The sequence below is a fragment of the Mesoplodon mirus genome (genome assembly GCF_964341445.2).
Source record: "Mesoplodon mirus genome assembly, chromosome: 9".
Lineage (NCBI taxonomy): Eukaryota > Metazoa > Chordata > Mammalia > Artiodactyla > Ziphiidae > Mesoplodon > Mesoplodon mirus.
This window is the reverse complement of record NC_138985.1, coordinates 27,599,152-27,616,346: the sequence shown is the minus strand read 5'-3', so window position 1 is coordinate 27,616,346 and position 17,195 is coordinate 27,599,152.

Below are 17,195 nucleotides of genomic sequence, written 5' to 3'. Positions count from 1 at the left end.
CACAGCCCACTGAAACAACCTTAGCCACTGTGCGCAGACACCAAAAAGGACCCTCGAACCTGCAGCCTGTGAAAAGGAGACCCCATACACAGTATGTTAAGCAAAATGAGAAGACACAGAAAAACACAGCACATGAAGGAACAAGGTAAAAAGCCACCAGACCAAAAAAATGAAGTGGAAATAAGCAGTGTTCCTGAAAAAGAATTCAGAGTAATGATAGTAAAGATGATCTCAAATCTTGGAAATAGAATGGAGAAAATACAAGAAACGTTTAACAAGAACCTAGAAGAACTAAAGAGCAAACAAACAATGATGAAGAACACAATAAATAATATTAAAAATTCTCTAGAAGGAATCAATAGCAGAATAACTGCGGCAGAAGAACGGATAAGTGACTTGGAAGATAAAATAGTGGAAATAACTACCATAGAGCAGGATAAAGAAAAAAGAATGAAAAGAATTGAGGACAGTCTCAGAGACCTCTGGGACAACATTAAATGCACCAACATTCAAAATATAGGGGTCCCAAAAGAAGAAGAGAAAAAGAAAGGGACGGAGAAAATATTTGAAGAGATTATAGTTGAAAATTTCCTTAATATGGGAAAGGAAGTAGTCAATCAAGTCCAGGAAGCACGGAGAGTCCCATACAGGATAAATACAAGGAGAAATATGTCAAGACACAAATTAATCAAACTATCAAAAATTAAATACAAAGAACAACAACAACAAAATTAAATACAAAGAAAAAATATTAAAAGCAGCAAGGGAAAAACAACAACTAACATACAAGGGAATCCCCATAAGGTTAACAGCTGATCTTTCAGCATAAATTCTGCAAGCCAGAAAGGAGTGGCAGGACATACTTAAAGTGATGAAAGGGAAAAACCTACAACCAAAATTACTCTACCCAGCAAGGATCTCATTCAGATTCGACAGAGAAATTAAAACCTTTACAGGCAAGCAAAAGCTAAGAGAATTCAGCACCACCAAACCAGCTTCACAACAAATGCTAAAGGAACTTCTCTAGGCAGGACACACAAGAGAAGGAAAAGATCTACAAAAACAAACCCAAAACAATTAAGGAAATGGTAATAGAAACATACATATTGATAATTACCTTAAATGTAAATGGATTAAATGCTCCAACCAAAAGGCATACACTGGTTGAACGGATACAACAAGAAGATCCGTATATATGCTGTCTACAAGAGACCCACTTCAGACTAGGGACACATACAGACTGAAAGTGAGGGAATGGAAAAAGTTATTCCATGCAAGTGGAAATCAAAAAAAAGCTGGAGTAGCAATGCTCATGTCAGAAAAAATAGACTTTAAAATAAAGACTATTACAAGAGACAAAGAAGGACACTACATAATGATCAAGGGATCAATCCAAGAAGAAGATATAACAATTGTAAATATTTATGCACCCAACATAGGAGCACCTCAATACATAAGGCAAGTGCTAAGAGCCATAAAAGGGGAAATCGACAGTAGCACAATAATAGTAGGGGCCTTTAACATCCCACTTTCACCAAGGGACAGATCATCCAAAGTGAAAATAAATAAGGACACACAAGCTTTATATGATACATTAAACAAGATGGACTTAATTGATATTTATAGGACATTCCATCCAAAAAAATCAGAATACACTTTCTTCTCACCTGCTCGTGGAACAGTCTCCAGGATAGATCATATCTTGGGTCACAAATCAAGCCTTGGTAAATTTAAGAAAATTGATATTGTACCAAGTATCTTTTCTAACCACAATGCTATGAGACTAGATATCAATTACAGGAAAAAATCTGTAAAAAATATAAACACATGGAAGCTAGACAACACACTACTAAATAACCAAAAGATCACTGAAGAAATCAAAGAGGAAATAAAAAAATGCCTGGAAACAAATGACAATGAAAACACGATGACCCAAAATCTATGGGATGCAGCAAAAGCAGTTCTAACAGGGAAGTTTATAGCAATACAATCCTACCTCAAGAAACAAGAAACATCTCAAATAAACAACCTAACCTTATACATAAAACAATTAGAGAAAGAACAAAAAGACCCCAAAGTTAGCAGAAGGAAAGAAATCATAAAGATTAGATCAGAAAGAAATGAAAGAAACAATACAAAGATCAATAAAACTAAAAGATGGTTCTTTGAGAAGATAAACAAAATTGATAAACCCTTAGCCAGACTCATCAAGAAAAATGGGAGAAGACTCAAATCAACGGAATTAGAAATGAAAAAGGAGAAGTAACAACTGATACTCCAGAAATACAAAGGATCATGAGAGATTACTACAAGCAACTATATAAAATAAAAATAAAATGGACAAACACGAAGAAATGGACAAATTCTTAGAAAAGCACACACTTCTGAGACTTAGCCAGTAAGAAATAGAAAATATAAACAGACCAATCACAAGCACTGAAACTGAGACTGTGATTAAAAATCTTCCAACAAACAAAAGCCCAGGACGAGATGGCTTCACAGAAGAATTCTATCAAACATTTAGAGAAGAGCTAACACCTATCCTTCTCAAACTCTTCCAAAACACAGCAGAGCAAAGAACACTCAAATTCATCCTATGAAGTGACCATCACCCTGATACCAAAACCAGATAAAGATGTTACAAAGAAAGAAAACTACAGGCCAATATCACTGATGAACATAGATCCAAAAATCCTCAACAAAATAGGAGCAAACAGAATCCAACAGCACATTAAAAGGCTCATACGCCATGATCAAGTGGGGTTTCACCCAGGAATCAAGGATTCTTCAGTATATGCAAGTCAATCAATGTGATAAACCATATTAACAAACTGAAGGAGAAAAACCATATGATCATCTCAGTATATGCAGAAAAAGCTTTCAACAAAATTCAACACCCATTTATGATAAAAATTCTCCAGAAAGTAGGCATAGAGGGAGCCTACCTCAACATAATAAAAGCCATATAAGACAAATCCACAGCCAACATCGTCCTCAATGGTGAAAAACTGAAACCGTTTCCACTAAGATCAGAAACAAGACAAAGTTGTCCACTCTCACCACTATTATTCAACATTGTTTTGGAAGTTTCAGCCACAGCAATCAGAGAATAAAAAGAAATAAAAGGAATCCAAACTGGAAAAGAAGAAGTAAAGCTGTTACTGTTTGCAGATGACATGATACTATACATAGAGAGTCCTAAAGATGCTACCAGAAAAATACTACTAGAGTTAATCAATGAATTTGGTAAAGTAGCAGGATACAAAATTAATGTACAGGAATCTCTTGCATTCTTATACACTAATGATGAAAAATCTGAAAGTGAAATTAAGGAAACACTCCCATTTACCATTGCAACAAAAAGAATAAAATACCTAGGAATAAACCTACCTGAGGAGACAAAAGACCTGTATGAAGAAAAACTATAAGACACTGATGAAAGAAATTAAAGATGATACAAACAGATGGAAAGATACACCATGTTCTTGGATTGGAAGAATCAACATTGTGAAAATGACTCTACTACCCAAAGCAATCTACAGATTCAGTGCAATCTCTGTCAAATTACCAATGGCATTGTTTACAGAACTAGAACAAAAAGTCTTAAAATTTGTATGGAGACACAAAAGACCCCGAATAGCCAAAACAGTTTTGAGGGGAAAAAAATGGAGCTGGAGGAATCAGACTCCCTGAATTCAGACTATACTACAAAGCTACAGTAATCAAGACAGTATGGTACTGGCACAAAAACAGAAAGATAGATGAATGGACAGGATAGAGAGTCCAGAGATAAACCCATCCACATATGGTCACCTTATTTTTGATAAAGGAGGCAAGAATATACAATGGAGAAAAGACAGCCTCTTTAATAAGTGGTGCTGGGAAAACTGGATAGCTACATGTAAAAGAATGAAATTAGAACACTCCCTAACACCATACACAAAAATAAACTCAAGATGGATTACAGACTTAAATGTAAAGGCAGACACTATCAAACTCTTAGAGGAAAACATAGGCAGAACACTCTATGACATAAACCACAGCAAGATCCTTTTTGACCCACCTCCTAGAGTAATGGAAATAAAAACAAAAATAAACAAATGGGTCCTAATGAAACTTAAAAGCTTTTGCACAGCAAAGGAAACCATAAACAAGACGAAAAGACAACCCTCAAAATGGGAGAAAATATATACGGTTGAAGCAACTGACAAAGGATAAATCTCCAAAATATACAAGCAGGTCATGTAGCTCAATATAAAAAAAAAAACAACCCAATGCAAAAATGAGCAGAAGACCTAAATAGACATTTCTCTAAAGAAAATATACAGATTGCCAACAAACACATGAAAGGATGTTCAACATCACTAATCATTAGAGAAATGCAAATCAAAACTACAATGAGGTATCACCTCACACCGGTCAGAATGCCCACCACCAAAAAATCTACAAATCTATAAATGCTGGAGAGAGTGTGGAGAAAAGGGAACCCTCTTGCACTGTTGGTGGGAACGTAAATTGATCCAGCCACTATGAAGAACAGTATGGAGGTTCCTTAAAAACCTAAGGATAGAACTACCATACGACCCAGCAATCCCACTACTGGGCATTTACCCTGAGAAAACCATAATTCAAAAAGAGTCATGGGGCTTCCCTGGTGGCGCAGTGGTTGAGAGTCCACCTGCCGATGCAGGGGACACGGGTTCGTGCCCCGGTCTGGGAAGATCCCACATGCCGCGGAGCGGCCGGGCCCGTGAGCCGTGGCTGCTGAGCCTGCGCGTCCGGAGCCTGTGCTCCGCACGAGAGGGGCCACAACAGTGAGAGGCCCGCGTACCGCAAAAAAAAAAAAAAAAAAAAAAAAGAGTCATGTACCACAATGTTCATTGCAGCTCTATTTACAATAGCCAGGACATGGAAGCAACCTAAGTGTCTGTCGACCGATGAATGGATAAAGAAGATGTGGCACATGTATAAATGGAATATTACTCAGCCATAGAAAGAAACAAAATTAAGTTATTTGTAGTGAGGTGGATGGACCTAGAGTCTGTCAAACAGAGTGAAGTCAGTCAGAAAGAGAAAAACAAATACCACATGCTAACACATATATATGGAATCTAAAACAAAAAGAAAAAAAATGGTTCTGAAGAATCTAGTGGCAGGATAGGAGTAAAGACACAGACGTAGAGAATGGACTTGAGGACATGGGGAGTGGGAAGGGTAAGCTGGGACGGAGTGAGAGAGTGGCACGGACATATATGCACTACCAAATGTAAAGTGGATAGCTTGTGGGAAGCAGCTGCATGGCACAGGGAGATCAGCTCAGTGCTTTGTGACCACCTAGAGGGGTAGGATAGGGAGGGAGGGAGACACAAGAGGGAGGAGATATGGGGATATATGTATATGTATAGCTGATTCACTTTGTTATAAAGCAGAAACTAACAGACCATTGTAAAACAATTACACTTCAATAAAGATGTAAAAAAAAAAAGTTGCACTAAGTGGTCTTCTAGTCTCCAGGGAAATCTCACTAAAATATCAGCTTCTGAGCAGACATTGCTGGCTGGATGGAATACGGCTGATGGGGAGGAGGAGGGATGGCTGGAGGAATAGCATCAATGGGAGGTGAGCAGTTTATGGGTGGAGAACAGTGGATAGTATTAGAAGAGTATTTTACAGCTGTTCTGATGGGTTTTTCAAGGTTTTTTAAACTATGACAAAAATATAAATAATGGTGGTGATGATAGTAATTTAGTACATGATAATTTGCACAGCTTTCCTTGATCCTTATCCTCTATTTGAATCTCAGCTCTCCCTGAATCTCATTTCTCCTCATCCATCACCTTATTCCGGCACCCTATCTCATCCCTCATCCTTACCCCTTCTCTATGCCTATACTATTCCTCATTCTACCTCTGAATTCCAGCCTATGCCCAAGGTGCATTCCTTACCCTCCAAAAATTAGTTGTTAAACAAATTTCTAATTCATTGGTAATTAGGTACTAATTCGTTAAACTTATTAATTAACTAATTAATAATAATTACTAATAAATACAGAACTAATTTTCTAAGTAATAATTAACTAATAAGTAATTAGTTAAACTAATTAATGAATTGATTATTAAACTGACTCACTGGTAATTTTTTTAAAGCTGAAATTTTAATGATTTGGTTTTGGCTACATTAAAAATTTCCTGCATCAAATACCCACGTGAAAATGCTTTGTATCCCTTATATAATCTTGGTAACATAGCCAGGTAAATTACAGCATAGTATTTACATATCATTGCTGAAATTAAAGTAAGGTGAAACAAAATTTGCTGTATCACTCAATATGCCTTTATATGGCCATGGGTCCCCATGACTCTATCCAATTACATTAATCCTAATGTGCATATAATATTTTGATATGGCTTTTAATTTCATATTTCTCAGAGGCCTTTAGATATCACCAGCAAGTGAACCAACAGCAAAACCCATGGTGGGTTGAAGAGAAAAGGGGAGATGGCTGTGTAAGAGCCCTGGAAAGGAGAAGGAAAAGGCTGCCCAGCAGTAAGGAATGACTAAGTGTCTGACTCAGAGTTAGGGGAACACTTGATTTTGAAAATAGATGGCTAGAGGAATCCCTTCTAGTAGGGAGCTCCTTTTATACAGATTATCATTTTATGAAGGGTAAACTCAGTATCACCTTTAAGGCTGATGGAACTTAATAAGTATGGTGGATATAAAAATATAATATTAAAATATCCATAATTCTTTGCCTCTCCTCCCACCAAGAGGTGGAGTCCATAGCCTCATCCGTGCTGGCTCTGGGCTGACCCTGTAATTTGCAATAGAATGTGCTGGAAGTGACATTGTTCCACAGCCTTGGCCTTCAGAGGCCTGGCAGCTTTTGTGTTTGCCATCTTGGAAGCCAGTTGCCATGTAAAAAGTACAATCACCTTCTCGGAAAGGGGCCATGTGCAGAGAGGCTCTGGAGAATGGGAGATTACAAAGGGAGAGATGCAGCTCTCCCAGCCACACAGCTGAGGCATCAGACATGAGAGGGAAGCCATGCTGTGTCTTCCACGCTCATGAGTGACCCCACTCACACCACAGCGAGCAGAGATAATCCACCCTGCCTAGCCTCACGCTGGCTGCAAATCATGAGCATATAAATTGTTGTTCTAAGTCACTAGGGTTTGGAGTAGTTTCTTCCACAGCAATAGACAACTAAAACAAAAACTGATACTTGAAGCTCAGGTACTGCTTTTAAATAAGTTAAGTAAATAAAGCCCTAAGACGTGTGGTGTTGGCATTGAGGATGAGCTGATGGCAAAGACTGGCAGGGTGACAAGGAAACTATTAGAGGAGCCTGAAAAAGTAATGAGGAAATTACTAATGGAAGTTGGATACAGGACAATCCCTGTTTGGTAGAGGCAGAATTTTGGCAACACTATTGCCTGCGGTAATGTGAAAGATAGAAAATCCAACTAATAAATTTGTGAATTTGGCTAAGCAGATTTCTGGGCAGAATGTTTAAAGTGCTATTTGGTTTCTTTCAGCTGTATATGGTAAGGTATTAAGAGAAAGATGAACTAAAATATTAAGTATTAAGAGTGCAAGCAAAACAGAGGAAATACAGAGGCCGTAGACAGTCTCTCCGGAAAGCAGAAGTTTTTCAAAATGAGATATTGCCTTATGGCAAAGACCAAATCCAGGGTACATTGAGTAAAATATGGCCTCAAGCTAAAAAGCAAGTTAAGGAGGTGGACGTTAAGATGCTCCTTAATATTTCTGAAAAATTCACAGCAGAGTCTCCTATATTTGAAATGACAAAATTTTGAAAGTATCCTGAAGATTTACCCTTAGGAGACTGGTTAAATAAACAATAATGTATCTACACAATGAAGTACTATGTACTCATAAAGAAGAATAAGGGAGATCTCTATGTACTGTTATGGAATAATTAGAAAGATATATTGTTGAGGGGAAAAAAACTCAACATAAAATGAATATACACAGTATGAGCTCTTTTGTAAAAGAAGGAAGAATAAAGATATATAGGTTATATATTTTTTAAAGTATTACATAAATATAAATACATAAATATAAATGGCACACACACACACACACACTTTTGGCAAAGGAAACAGTTAAGAATAAAGCAGATACTAATGCAAATGTTACCAGTAAGAGGTGGGTGTGAATGAGGTGAAAGAGATAGGAATAGACATAAGACCCTTCTAGTATATCTTTTGATATAACTTTAAATTTGAATGATTTAAAAATTTACACAGTCGAAAGTATAATTAAATTATTAGAGTTAAATTTACAGTTGAATACAAACAGAATAAAATGAACTCGACTCAGTATCAAACAAACAATCTAACCCCACAGGAAAAAAATATTAATTCCTATAATGTCTATACACATCATACTCTGATTCTACACCTTTAGTAGGATAAATTTTAAAGACAAAAAAAGAAATCTAGAACTTTGCTTAGTAGATTTGTTCTTGGTAGAGGTAATGCCGAAATCTTTTTGCATGAATTGTAGCCTAGTGCAAATAAGTAAATATATTGATAGTTGGTTAATTCAGTCCGACTCACCAGTGGAAACAGTACACATTGTGCACCTTAAACTTATACAATGTTATATGTTAATTAACTCTCAATTTTTAAAATGTACTAGGTGTGAGAATGATTTTGTGATTATATGTAGGAGAATGTCTTTTTCAAAGAAAGCAGAAATGATTAAGACGTGAATTACGTTTTGCATATGCAACTTAATTCTACCTCTCTTCATAAAAATATTTTAAAATCACAGATTTAGCCATCTCAGCCTTCATTTTCCCCAATAACAGAGTTTTCCTTGAATAAATTTGTATTTCTGAAAAGAAAGCTAAGTTACTGCAAAATTCTCTTAAGAGGGCTTATGATTTGCTAATATATGCTTTCCACGCCAGGAAATCAGTTCATGAGTCTTTTTTTTTTTTTTTTTTTAGTTCATGAGTCTTCAGACCAAGATAAAATCTGAAATTTCTTTTAAAAATTTTAAGTAGATTTACTCTAATTTTTCTGTGGAAAAAAAATCCTCATTACTTTGAAAAGAGAAATTACTTTCCTTTAGAAGATTCTCTCTTTATGATGATTGTTTTAGTAGCACTTTACCTAAGGCTTAAATCTCTGTAACCCATTCTTCTCTTCTACTGAAAGCATTCTACACTTGCTCTCTTTTTTTCTCCGTCTACATCCTCACCTCCTACAATTCCTTGTTTTTTCCCTAAGTTCTCTCTGACCTACTCTCCCATGTGGTTACTTTTGGCTTCATGCCCACAAGCCAATAAAGGTGGACCAATCTTTCTTTCCAAAGCTCCCAAACACACGCTCAATTATAAAAATCTTCAGAGTTTCCAATAATCAGAATTTCTAATAATCAGTTTTCTTCATGAAGTCTTCTCAGTTTCAATTTTTTTATCCTTTCTCATCTGTTTGCAATTTAGAATGAATGATTGTACATGTTTTCAGTGATTTGAATTTAAAATAATATTAGTTTAAATTCTTTCAATTAGAATTTCTCCCCATGTCCTCAGACCCACATAGTCTTACCTTAGTAGTAGTCCTAACACAATGCAGCCATTTGTTTAGGCTTGGAGTACTTTAGAGCAGGAAGGCATAGGTAGGAAGTTGCTAAACTGGAAACATCGATGCTTAAGACAGAAGAAATAGCCTACCTGAATAGAATGTTAGATGCTTTCAAATGTGTCTGAAAACTATATTGAATTTTGAGTTTATTGTTCCCTTGCTTTTTTAAAGTCAAAAATATTGATGTGTAATATGTACCCAATAAAAATCACCCATTTTAACTGTACAGTTTGATAAATTTGGACAAATGTATAGTGTTATGTAACCAACACTGAAATCAAGACAGAGAACATTTCCATCAACTCAAAAAGGTCCCTCCTGAGTCATGATCTTTGGAGACATTCCCTTCTCTCTACTCCCAGCCTTTGGCAACCACTGATCTATTTTCTGTGCCTATATGACATTTTGCAGAGTGTCATATAAATAAAACCACACAGTATGTAGATTTTTGTGTCTGGATTCTTTCATTTAGCATATTTGAGATTCATCCATGTTTTTACATGTATCAGTAGTTCTTTTTATTTTACTAAATAGTATCCCATTGTATGGATGGACTACAGTCTGTTTACCTATTCACCAGTTAATGGACAGTTGGGTTCTTTCTAGATTTTTATTATGAAAAAGTCGCTTTAAACATTCATGCAAGGTCTTTGTATGGATATATGTTTTCATTTCTTGTGGATGAATACCTAGGAACAAAATGGTTGTCATGTGGTAAGTGCATATTTAATTTTATAAGAAAATGCCAAATTACTTTTGCAAAGAGATTGCACCATTTTGCATTCCCACCAACAATGTATAGATTTTCAGTTGCACCATATATTATACCTATCAAAACTCAGTAATATCGGTTGTTTAGATTTTATCAATTCTAGTAGGGGTGTAAAGGTATATCACTGTAGTTTTATTTTGCACTTTTCTAATATCTAGCAAATTTGAACATCACCTCATGTGTTCATTTGCCATCCATATATCTATTTTGGTTAAATGACTGTTTCAATCTTTTGCTCACTAAGAAAAAAAGAAAAAATCTGGTGGTCATCTTCTTATTGAGTTGTAAGTGTTCTTTATATATTTGTAGTACAAGTCCCTTAACAGGTATGTGTTTTGCAAGTATTTATTCCAACCTGTAGCTTATCTTTTCATTTTCTTAACAGTTTATCTCAAAAACCAGATGTTTCAAATTTTAATAAAATCATTTCTATTAATTATTTGATAGTTCATGGCTTTTTTTGTTTTTTTTTTTTTAGTTCTATCTAGGAAATTTATCTAGCCCCAAGGCCACAGAGATTTTTGTCTCATGTTTTCTTCTAGAAGTGTTGTAGTTTTAGGTTTTACAGTTAAGTCTATGATTAACTTGAGTTAGTTTTTGAATGGCACGAATTATAGATTGAATTTTCATCTATTTGTAAATATCCAATTGTTTCAGCACCATTTGTTGAATAGACTATTCTTTAAACATTGAATTGCCTTAGCTTCTTTGTCAAAACTCAGTTGATCTCATATGTGTATGTCTGTTTCTAGACTCTATTTTATTACATTGGTCTTTATATCTACTGTTATGTTAATATGTAGCTTTGTAGAAAGCCTTGAAATTGGGTAGTATGTGCCATATAACTTTGTTTTTCTTTTTCAAGATTTTGCTTATCCATGTAAATTTAAAATTTTTGCTTATCAATTTCTATAAAATAACTTGCTAAGATTTTACTGATTTTTACTGGCATTATGTTGGATTTATAGATTACTTTGGGTGAGAATTAACATCTCAGTCATATTACTCCAGTTATTTATATCTCCTTTAATTTTCCTTAGCAATATTTTTTTCATTTTAAGTATAGTGATAGTACATATCTTTTGTTAAATGTATTCTTAAGTATTTCATGTTTTGGACACTACTTTAAATGGAATTGTTTTCTAAAATTTAATTTTAAATCATTTGCTGCCCCTATAGGGAGATATAATAGAGTTTTAGTGTACAAACCTTTCTAAATTTACCTATTAGCATGAGTTGCTATTTTTGTAGATTCCTTGGGATTTCCTATGTACAAAATCATGTCATTTGCAAGGAAAGACAATTTGCTTCTTCCTTTCAAATAAGTATGCCTTTCTTTTTAAACTTGCTTTGTTGCATTGGATATAACCTCAGGTAAAATGTTGGATAAGAGTGGTGAGAGCAGACACCTTCTTCTTGTTGCCTATCTTAGAAAGAAAGCACATATTCTTTTGCCATGAAATACAAGGTTAAGAAGAGATATTTTATAGGTGTTATCAGGTTGAATAAGTTTCTTTCTCTTCCTAGTTTCTATCTCTAGTTTTCATAAATGGATGTTGAATGGTTTTGTACCTACTCACAGATATTTGCTCATGTGTAAATTACAGTGATTTATTTTTGAACATTGAACCAATCTTACATTCCTTGGCTAATCCCCAATTGGTGATGATTTATTATACTTTCTACACAGTGCTGGATTCAATTTGCTAATATTTGGGTAAGAATTTTTGCATCTATGTTCATATGATATATTTGTCTGTAGCTTTATTTATTTTTTTTGAAATGCCTTGTTTAGTTTGGGTATCAATGGCTTCACAAAATAATTTGGGGAAATTTTTATCCTCTTCAATTTTCTGAAAAAAAAATTGTGTAGATTGATATTTTTTCTTCCATAATGTTTTGTAAAAATCACCTGTGTGTCTATCTCAGCCTGAAGATTTTATTTTTATCTATCTATCTGTCTATCTATCTATCTATCTACCTACCTATCTTTCTTGTGGGAAGACATTTAACTACACATTCAAATTCTTTAATAAATATAGGATTATTCAGGTTATTTATTTCTTCTTGAGAAGTCTTTGGTATGTTGTATCTCACAAGGAATTTGTTAATTTTGGTTAAATTATATTTATTGGCAAAATGTTTTTTCATAATAGTCCATTAATATTCTTTTATCATCTGTAGTTTCTCTAGTAATGCTCCCACTTTCATTCTAATATTAGTAATCATGTCTTCTCTTTCTTGATCAATCTAGCTAGAAGTTAGCAATTTTCTTGGTACCTTAAAAAAAACAGGTTTTGCTTTTGTTATTTTTCTTTATTGTATTTCTGTTTTCATTTTCACTTGCATCTGTGCTGATTTTTATGGTTTTCTTATTAATGCTTTTCATGTATTTAATTTCCTCTTCTTGTTTTAGAGTATTAAGTTGGACACAAGTCACAGACTTGAATCCTTGCTTTTTTTTTAAAGCATGTAAACCTATAAACATCCTTTTTACTACTGCTTTCATTGATCTTACACAATTTGATATGTTGTGTCTTTGTTTTCATTCAATTTACAGCATTTTCTTATTTCTGTTGTGATTTCATTTGTTACTTGTTATTGTGGTATGCAAAAAAAATCTTAATCGTTTAAATATCTTAATCATTGTAACCAGTTAATATGATAAAAGGGACTTTGCAGATGTAATTAAGTTAAATATCTTGCAAGGGAAAGATTGTCCTAGATTATCCAGGTGTACCCAACATAATCACTAGGGTCCATATAAGGGAAAGAGGGAAGCAGGTGGTCAGAGAAGGAGACATGACAACAGAGGCAGAGGGTAGAGAGATGCAGCCTTGAGCCAAGGAGCGCAGGAAGATTCTAGAAGATGGAAAGACAAGGAATGGACTTTCTCTTAGGGCCTCCAGAAGAAATGCAGCCCTGCCAACACCTTGATTTTAACCTGCTGAAACCCATTTTGAATTTCTGACCTCCAGAGTTGTAAGACAATACATCTGAGCTGCTTTAAATGACTAAATTTGTTGTAATCTGTACAGCAACAATAGAAAAATAATATAGTCATGTAGAATTATTTTAGAATAAATATGTAGACTAGAGGGATGACTACTTTAGAATCTCTCTCTCTCTCACACACACACACATGTTGTGGACTTTCATTACACTCATGTAATCCCCCCCAGATCAAGATATAAAACATATCTTTTTATTTTTAGTTTTTTAAGTAACCTCCATACTGTTCTCCATAGTGGTTGTATCAATTTACATTCCCACCAACAGTGCAAGAGGGTTCCCTTTTCTCCACACTCTCTCCAGAATTTATTTTTTGTAGATTTTTTGATGATGGCCATTCTGACCGGTGTGAGGTGATACCTCATTGTAGTTTTGATTTGCATTTCTCTAATGATTAGTGATGTTGAGCATCTTTTCATGTGTTTGTTGGCCATCTGTATGTCTTCTTTGGAGAAATGTCTACTTAGGTTTTCTGCCCATTTTTTGATTGGGTTGTTTTTTTTTTTGAACTTGAGCTGCATGAGCTTTTTGTATATTTGGGAGATTAATCCTCTGTCACTTGGTTCATTTGCAAATATTTTCTCCCATTCTGAGGGTTGTCTTTGTCTTATACCTAATAGCTTCTACCTCTGAATCTCCTACCCTTATTTTGCCCCTCCCCCCTTCCCTGTCCCCACTGGTAACCACTAGTTTGTTCTTTATATCTGTGAGTCTGTCTCTTTTCTTGTTACATGCACTAGTTTGTTGTATTTTGGGGGTCATTTAATTAACTCCACTTGGTGATTATCTGCAAAGCAGCAGAAGCAGAAAACTAGAATAACTTCAAGTCTATGTTTGGTCAGCTGGGTGCCTGGCAGCACCATCATAATGATAAGCGATGTACCAGGAGGAACAGGATTGCCAGAGAAAATGATCATAAAGATTCTGACTGTGTTGAGTTGGAACTATTTGTGGGAAACCTGGGGGTGATTTCCAGAAGGGGGTTTAAAATAAAAATGTATATATCTGGACAAAAGTTAGGGTTGGAGATAGTGATTTAGGAGACATCTGTGGGAACATATAAGTGTCTCCAAAGAGAGTGGGTAAATGAGTACAGAAAGAGGTCAAGGATAGAACTTTGAATTATATTAAAAAAAAAGTGAACCCTATCTGCCTATAAATTTCCTTACTAGTTCCTATGTTAGACTCATTTCCCTGGCTAAATTGTAATCCCTTTGAGGGAAAAATAGAACTAAGCCAAAAATGTGTCTCATAGTATGGAAGAGATTATTTGACACAAGATAGGTGAGAAAAAGCCAGGTCAGAAGACAAAATACAGGCCTGAAAGTTATTGGATGCATCCATTGAGTACAGAAGATAGAAAGGCATATAATAAATGGAAATTAAATGGATAATTTGAATCAAAAGCCATAGAAATCAGGGTCTCTCCAGACCTGTAAGTTATTAAATAACTAGTATTTACAGCATGATCCAGTTTTAACTGGAAAATGCAGAAGTTTGGTTTTCATGAGAAACGGACTTCATTTTAATGAAGTTGAAACTCTTACTTTCACATGAGTAGGTATAACTTCAATTGTATTCAAGTGTTGTGTGGTTCTGTTTCTAAAATATCTTGCAAAATGATTTTAAGGTAACACCAGCACCTAAGAATCACTTGGGAAATGCAGGGTTTTAATTGACTTGAGTCTTCAGCCTCAGTCTTCTCATCTTGGGTTTCAATTTTCCAGCTCATCCCTATGGAGCGATTGTCTTCTAACCAGGAAACCCCTCCCAGCCTAAGTCCCTCCCGTGCGGCCTCCAAAGGGGGACATCCTAAAATTCCCCAGATTCCTCTGCAGATTCAGCCACCACCTGGGCTTCATTTCTTTTCAAGCCAAACCTATAAAAGATTTGTCAGCACTCTTCCTGGGGGTAAGGGTCACTTTTTTCTTAGATAACAGGTCAAGCGAAGAAAGTAGAATCTATTGGTGCCTCTTGAAACTAAGGACAAAAGGGTCAAAGAAAGTGCTTTTGCTGCTTCGTTTAGCCATTCTATGTTGTTACGAGAAAGTTGTTTTAAGCCTGCCTCAGCTCCATCCAAATCCCTGTTTAGATATCAGTCAAATCTCCCTGATCCGGCTACTCCCAGCCTGCATTAGATTTACCCTCCGCTGGTGTCTTGTGGTTGGGAAATGAATCACTCAGACTCATGCCATTTTGACAGAGAGCTTAGAGGCAGCTCAGCCGGGCAGAGTTGGACACATATGCAAAGGGCACCCCAGACCCGTCATGCTACACTCGGGTCTGTGTAGCTGAGCTACTTAATTGGGTTCTTGCTCTTCACAAGCCTCCAAATAGTTCTTCAAGTCCCAGAGTTGGTGGTGGAATTTTTCTTTTTTCTTTTTTTTTTTTTTCATCTGGCTAATAAGATTTTCCAAGTCACCAAAGCCAGAGGGGTTTGGGAAAGAAAAAGCCTCCTTTGTTAAACAAAGCAAATTCTATAGGACTTTCTGCCTTTGAATTTAGGGAACCTGTCCCAATTAAAGTGTGAAATGATTGTGAATATGGAGGGATCTCAGTGGAAAAAGCAACCTCTAACCCTGATGAGCATGGGCTAGAAATATTAGTTTCAGTGCAAATCCCTTCTTTGAAAGATCCAGAGGCTTGGACTTTGTTCAAAAGAATTCAGAGAAATATCACAGAGTCAAAAACAGCAAGAGACTCTCCAAAGAGTCTAGGAATTTTAAATGTGTTTGTTTTTCCAGTTATCATGCTACTGATTTTTTTTTAATAGAAACTCAGGAAGTAGCTAGCCCTGGCAGATGAATAGAATTCAGTGAAATTTCCTTTAGAGCCCCCAAGTGAAGTGTTGCATCAGGTCATAGTTTAGGCTTCTAAGCCAAGGTAGACATCCTAGGGTATTATTTTCATCTAGCATATTTCATGTAAATTTATAGTAAGCTCTATGTCCTGCAAATGTATCCATATTTAACATGATGATATACCGTATTATATATAGATAACAAATACAATAGGAAATGGTTTTCATTCTTCAATGGCATTTTGAGCAATGGGAATAGGGAGGAATAATCCTGAACGATTAGTTGCACAGCTCCAAAGATACTTCCCATGGGCTCTGAGATTTGAATAAGCATGTAACTGTTTCCTTGAGAATTTGGAGAGCCTGAGGGAGAAGCTGCAGGAAGGAACATGTTCATCTAAGGGGGCAGCAGTTAGCTCATCTCCAGCAGAGAGCTGCCTTGTGGCAATGCAGGCTAAGTGATAGTAGTGATGCTGAAAACTCGGCCTCTGAGCACTAGTGTTGAATTGAATCTCAGAGATAGAGTTTTGGGTGAAGTAGAAAAGAATAGCTTTATTGCCTTGCCAGGCAAAGAAGGACACAGCAGGCTCATGCCCTCAAAACTGTGTGTCCCAACCTGGGGGGATTTGGTGAAGAGTTTTATAGCAAAGGTTCAAGGGCAGGGTTGAAGATAAAGATCAGGGTGGTGCAGGGCCTGCATTCCTTTAATCTGGCCTCTGGTGGTTTCCTGATGAGCTTCTGTGGTTCTCGAGGTTATCAAACTGTGACCTTCTCTCTGGAATAAAGAATGCTTCATCAAGTAGTTAATGTCTTCCATTTGTTGGGAGTTTTAGTTCTGCAGAAGAGTTCAAAGATATTGTTATGTGTATCTATTTAGTCAGAACCAGGATCCGGTCCCAAGGCTGCACTATTGTTTCTTGGCTGCTCCTCCCTTGTGTCTACATCCCCCCCCCTTCTCTGATTAGCAACTGTTTGAACCTGCCCTTTGGAA